Below are 7,169 nucleotides of genomic sequence, written 5' to 3' on the forward strand. Positions count from 1 at the left end.
CTGAAGACAAACACCCGCAGGACGCGTCGTCTGTTTTCTGTCTTCTGCACGTTCTGAATGTGGCTTTTATTCACCAAGCATGAAATGAAAGTCTCATCATGCTCCCAGAATTCCCAGAATGTTGTGAGTATGTGGACAGAGGCATCATTCATGCTCACATGACACTGTGTTTCATGTCTAATCTAGTTGTGTTTTGATGTGTAATTTTGACAGTGTGTAGCTGATATTTACCTCGAACAGTCGTGGCTGATGTGTGTTGATCCAGTCTTCTGTCTGTCTGTGACCCAGATCTGCTGCTCTCTGAAATACACTGAACACAATACAGCTGCTAAACGCCTGAGACACAGACAAACGCTCAGGAACTAGGACACGCTGCTGGTTTAGTCAGGAATAACCAGTTAGACTCCATTAACCTTCTATATCTGTCACATGCACTAAGACTGAGGTCAGTAAGATTTTAGTTTCTTAAAGAATCTCTTCTGCTCATCAAAGCTGTATTTTATAAATCAAAAATACAGTAAAAACAGTTAAATATCATTATAGTTTATATACTGGAAACTGTAATGTATTTCTGTGATGCGCAGCTGTATTTTCAGCATCATTACTGCAGTCTTAGTGTCACAAGATCTTCAGAAATCATTCAGATATTTCTTCTTTATATTTTTGTGTAAGCCATGATAAACTAGCATTCAAAAGAAAAAAAAAATAATAATAATAACACTTTTATTCCTTAAGGATGTATTAAATTGATCAAAAGTGACAGTAGAGACATAATTATAATAATTATAAATAAAAAGGACAACATTTATAATGTTCCAAAAGATTTCTATTTCAAATAAATGCTGTTCTTCTGATCTTTCTGTTCATCTGTGAATCCTGAAAACAAAATGCATCACAGTTTCCACAGAAATATTGTGCAGCACGACTGTTTTCAACATTGATAATAATCAGAAATGTTTCTTGAGCAGCAAATCAGCATATTAGAATGATTTCTGAAGATCATGTGACACTGAAGACTGGAGTAATGATGCTGAAAATACAGCTGCGCATCACAGAAATACATTACAGTTTAACAGATATTCACACAGAAAACAGCTGTTTTACACTGTGATAATATTATACTATTTTTGATGCTGTATATTTGTTCAAATAAATGCAGCCTCAGTGAGCAGAACATACTTTTTCAAGAACAATAAAAATTTTAATTATTCCAATCATTTAGTAGTGTTTATAATGCATACATGTAATGTAGGGAAATGTTTGTTCTTAGTCCCTAATTTCACAATGCAGCAACAAACAGAACCAACAATGAATTAAAGACATGCACACATATGATAGAATACAGAACATAATAAATATAACAAACCAAGAATATCAGTAAAATACAAAGTAAATATACAAAACTATGCATTGCGGTGTGAAGCCTGACGGGTTCAGGATGAGGATTCAGGAGATTCACTTTGACCATTTAATGTTGAACATGTTTTGATATCTTCGAGCTGTTTAATATTTATGTTTCTTCTGCTCCATTTGACACGAGTGCCTTCATTTACTTCATTACGTTCATGCATTTGACAGACGCTTTTATCCACAGAGATTCACATTAAAGCTGTACATGTTATCAGTTCATGCCTTCCCTGGGATTGGAACCCATGACCTTGTGGTTGCGAGCTGCAGTTTTACCCATCATGCATGTGGTGCTGGGGTTCAGAGGGGTGTGTTGTGAGCAGGGCTTCATTAGCTCAGTCTCAGAGTTAATCTGATCTCCGCTGATCCACGAGTGCCTTCATTTACTTCATTACGTTCATGCATTTGACAGATGCTTTTATCCACAGAGATTCAGATTAAAGCTGTACATGTTATCAGTTCATGCCTTCCCTGGGATTGGAACCCATGACCTTGTGGTTGCCGCTGCAGTTTTACCCATCATGCATGTGGTGCTGGGGTTCAGAGGGGTGTGTTGTGAGCAGGGCTTCATTAGCTCAGTCTCAGAGTTAATCTGATCTCCGCTGATCTCAGATATGAGACAGCTGGCAGCGGTTGTGCTTTTAGAGAGGACATAAGTGATTCTGAGGCCTCATGGGATGCCAGACATGACACCAAACCTACCGCGGTAATACTGTGTTTACTGAACATGAGTGCCGTGTGAATATGGCCATCACACAGGAGCATGATGTTTATAGATGGAGAGTTTGGGTGCTTCATGATCAAAATATAGAATGATATAAAATCCATGAAGTATATTTGTATTATAGCTATGTATATTTTTGAAAAAACTGTACTTGCAGTTAATATAATATTAATGAAATAAAAGGCCACTTAAGTGACTAAGAGAGACATGTTTCTATAGTACTTTTAAAAGTGCACTTTGTAGTAATATCAAATTAAAAGTTTTAATTTAAAGCACATTTTAAATCATGATGTTTTAATCATTTTTCGTCTTGTTTTAAAGAAGTTCACTGATGCACTGAATAACAAACTAAAGCACATTTAATTGATTATCATTTAACTGTAGTGTGTTATTTGATTTTACATTTCAAATTAATAATTTATTAAATATGCTGAACTGAAGCTTCATCGTTACAAATTCCCACCTGCTTCAACTTGAAAACCTTTAGTTTTTAAGTATAATCAAATTGCCTGTACAAGTCATTTCAACTTAAGTTATATTAAACTGTCTTTAAAAAACGAGTTGAATCTTGTATAATAAAAAAAAAAAAAGTTAAAGTTATGGAAAACATGTTTCCATGATTAATTTGTCATATCATTTACAGTGTATATTTAAATACAGACAGACAGAATTTAATAGAAATGGCATTTAAGTCAAGTTTATCATAAATACATTCAGTACTTTAACCATATTTCAGAGACAATAGAATTAATTATGAAATTGCATATAAAGATGCACTGCTTAAGTGGGTCAAAAGCTTAAATCCAATTAGTTGAACTTTAGAGTCTTTTTAATCAAAACCACTCTAAAGTTTTATATTAAACAGATTGCATTTAATATAAATTTAAACTATATTTAATTTATTTAATTAGCAATAACATTCAATTAAGTGTCTGAAAACACTACATTCAATCCACACTTAATTATGTTAATTAAAAGCACATTATTTCTGTAATAAGCATGCTTTTACTAAAAGTCTGCTGTTTTTCACAAGGCTGAATCTGTGAGTCTGCAGCTCTGTGTTCGTCCTTCAGGAGGTCATGTGACCCCTCAGACGGCCAATTACATTACAGCACACTTTCAGTGCAGCAGCATCAATGATATGAACACAAAGTAAATCGATATTAAGTATGAAGTATATGATGTGCTGTAATGTACAGACTCAGCAGCGCAGGTGTGATCGTCTGAATCAGCAGTGTAGTAACATCTGCTCGTGACCCCGTGACCCCGGTGTGTACAGTAGCGTCTGTTTGTGTCCGTCACAATCACGTCTGTCTGAGAGCATCATCAATGCATCTGTTGTGTGACGGTGGAGATGTCATCGTCTGGACTCGTGCGGTGTGTGTGTGTGTGAGACATCATATATTCACACGCGTATCCCTCAGCTCAGCGTTTCTCACTGAAGAACTGGTTCCTGGAGGACCGTGTCTCTGCCGTTCAATGCTGTTATTATTCCAGCTGAAATTAGTTGGTTGTTCAGCTGAATTTGAACACAAAGCACTTTAACACGCCGAGTCAACACGCTAACAACACGCTCCAGCACTGAAGGTCAGACCCGATCTGCTGCGAGAAGAAACCACAAACATCAACTACGTGATTAATGATGTTTCCACTAAAACTAATTAATACTTTTATTTATCAAGTACATATTTATAATGTTACAAAAGATTTCTGTTTTTTTTTAATGCTGTTCTTTTGAAATTTCTATTCATCTGTGAATCCTGAAAACAAAATGCATCACAGTTTCCACAAAAATATTGTGCAGCACAACTGTTTTCAACATTGATGATAATCAGAAATGTTTCTTGAGCAGCAAATCAGCATATTAGAATGATTTCTGGAGATCATGTGACACTGAAGACTGGAGTAATGATGCTGAAAATACAGCTGCGCATCACAGAAATACATTACAGTTTAACACATATTCACATAGAAAACAGCTATCTTGAACTGTAACATTTTTTCACATTTTTACTGTTTTTACTGTATTTTTAATCAAATAAATGCAGCCTTAGTGAGCAGAAGAGACTCTTTCAAAAACATTAAAAATTTTACCAACCCCCAAACTTTAATTTGAACAGTAGTGTACGTGTCATTTTAAAGGAAAGTTCGCTCAAAAATTATTAATAATTTATTATTTATTTACCCTCATGTTGCACAAACCTGCATGACTTTTTTTTTCTCCTGTGAAAAGCAAAAAAGATTCAGTGAAGGTCAATGGGGTCCAGTGTTGTTTAGTGTGTGTGTGCGTGTGTGTGCGCGTGTGTGTGTTCTTGTTTATGCTGCATTGTGGATTTGTGCCAAATGTCCCCACAAGGATAGTAAAACCTGAAATTGTGGGGACCGGTCCCCATGAGGGAAAAAAAATGATTAAAAATAGTAAATGATGTTTATCTGAAAGTGTAAGAATGCAAACAGGTTTTCTGTAAGGGGTAGGTTTAGTTAGGGGATAGAAAATATCATTTGGTCAGTATAAAAGTAATAGAAGCCTATGGAAAGTCCCCACAATTCACAGAAACAAACGTGTGTGTGTGTGTGTTTTCCTCATTCTTCTCTAATGGAATGATCACATGACTCCAGCAGGAAGCAGAAATAATCAGCTGTAATGTGGAAAGATGTGATGATTCCAGATGAAGAGCGGAAAGAACCTGAGCGAATTATCCTGATGGACGTGTGTTTGTGCAGCGGTGCCTTATGACATCATTTACTGATATTACACTACAACATCAGCTAAACACAGTGTACCGCGGTATTCTCTGAGGAGCCGTGTAAACACCACAGCTTCATGTTTCAGTAAATGGATTCTGGCTCTGATTGGTGAGCGCTCGATGTGTTCATAACACTGAGTGTGAGAGCGGAGTGAGACGTGATGGAGATCTACAGGAGACACACTTGTCTTCATTTGAGATCTTAAAGAGACTCGTGTGACTCTCTGCTCTTCTACTTTATCATTTTCATTCATTCAGCTCGTGTGTGTGTGTGTGTGTGTGTGTGTCACTGTGAGGAGATTTGAATATTAAATAGCTGATTATCATGGTCATGTGACTGTGTGTCTGTCGTCTGCTGCTGAAATGGGCCGTGAAACACAGTTGTGTGTGTGTGTGTGTGTGTGTGTGTGTGTGTGTGTGTGTGTGAGCGTGTGAGCGTGCTCGATTAAGTGGTTAAGATCTCAGTTTGAGCTCGTGGAGCTTTGTCTATCTCACATGAGAAGCGTTGCTAAGAGACCAATCACATCCCGCCTGTGTGTGTGTGAGTGTGTGTGTGTCATAATCCAGCTGCTGTGTGTCGTCTCGCTGTCACACTCATCACCAAGGAGATGGTTTTTACTTGTGTCACTGGTAACCGCCTGATGTTGATGCTGACAGCACAAAAGCTTGGAATAGTTGAGATTTGTTTTAATGTTTCTGGAAGAATATTTTTTGCTCACCAGAGCTGCATTTATTTAATCAAAAATATCACAAAAAATTGTGAAATATTATTGTGAATTAAAATAGGCCTATCTGTTTTCTGTGTGAATATCTGTTAAACTGTAATTGATTGCTGTTATGCGCAGCTGAATTTTCAGCATCATTACTGCAGTCTTCAGTGTCACATGATCTTCAGAAATCATTCTAATATGCTGATTTGCTGCTCAAGAAACATTTCTGATTATTCAGTGTTGTTTAGAGTGTGTGTGCGTGTGTGTGCGCGTGTGTGCGCGTGTGTGTGTTCTTGTTTATGCTGCATTGTGGATTTGTGCCAAATGTCCCCACAAGGATAGTAAAACCTGAAATTGTGGGGACCGGTCCCCATGAGGGAAAAAAAATGATTAAAAATAGTAAATGATGTTTATCTGAAAGTGTAAGAATGCAAACAGGTTTTCTGTAAGGGGTAGGTTTAGTTAGGGGATAGAAAATATCATTTGGTCAGTATAAAAGTAATAGAAGCCTATGGAAAGTCCCCACAATTCACAGAAACAAACGTGTGTGTGTGTGTGTTTTCCTCATTCTTCTCTAATGGAATGATCACATGACTCCAGCAGGAAGCAGAAATAATCAGCTGTAATGTGGAAAGATGTGATGATTCCAGATGAAGAGCGGAAAGAACCTGAGCGAATTATCCTGATGGACGTGTGTTTGTGCAGCGGTGCCTTATGACATCATTTACTGATATTACACTACAACATCAGCTAAACACAGTGTACCGCGGTATTCTCTGAGGAGCCGTGTAAACACCACAGCTTCATGTTTCAGTAAATGGATTCTGGCTCTGATTGGTGAGCGCTCGATGTGTTCATAACACTGAGTGTGAGAGCGGAGTGAGACGTGATGGAGATCTACAGGAGACACACTTGTCTTCATTTGAGATCTTAAAGAGACTCGTGTGACTCTCTGCTCTTCTACTTTATCATTTTCATTCATTCAGCTCGTGTGTGTGTGTGTGTGTGAGGAGATTTGAATATTAAATAGCTGATTATCATGGTCATGTGACTGTGTGTCTGTCGTCTGCTGCTGAAATGGGCCGTGAAACACAGTTGTGTGTGTGTGTGTGTGTGTGTGTGTGTGTGTGTGTGTGTGTGAGCGTGTGAGCGTGCTCGATTAAGTGGTTAAGATCTCAGTTTGAGCTCGTGGAGCTTTGTCTATCTCACATGAGAAGCGTTGCTAAGAGACCAATCACATCCCGCCTGTGTGTGTGTGAGTGTGTGTGTGTCATAATCCAGCTGCTGTGTGTCGTCTCGCTGTCACACTCATCACCAAGGAGATGGTTTTTACTTGTGTCACTGGTAACCGCCTGATGTTGATGCTGACAGCACAAAAGCTTGGAATAGTTGAGATTTGTTTTAATGTTTCTGGAAGAATATTTTTTGCTCACCAGAGCTGCATTTATTTAATCAAAAATATCACAAAAAATTGTGAAATATTATTGTGAATTAAAATAGGCCTATCTGTTTTCTGTGTGAATATCTGTTAAACTGTAATTGATTGCTGTTATGCGCAGCTGAATTTTCAGCATCATTACT

This window comes from Sinocyclocheilus anshuiensis, unplaced genomic scaffold (genome assembly GCF_001515605.1).
Source record: "Sinocyclocheilus anshuiensis isolate Anshui unplaced genomic scaffold, SAMN03320099.WGS_v1.1 scaffold1228, whole genome shotgun sequence".
Lineage (NCBI taxonomy): Eukaryota > Metazoa > Chordata > Actinopteri > Cypriniformes > Cyprinidae > Sinocyclocheilus > Sinocyclocheilus anshuiensis.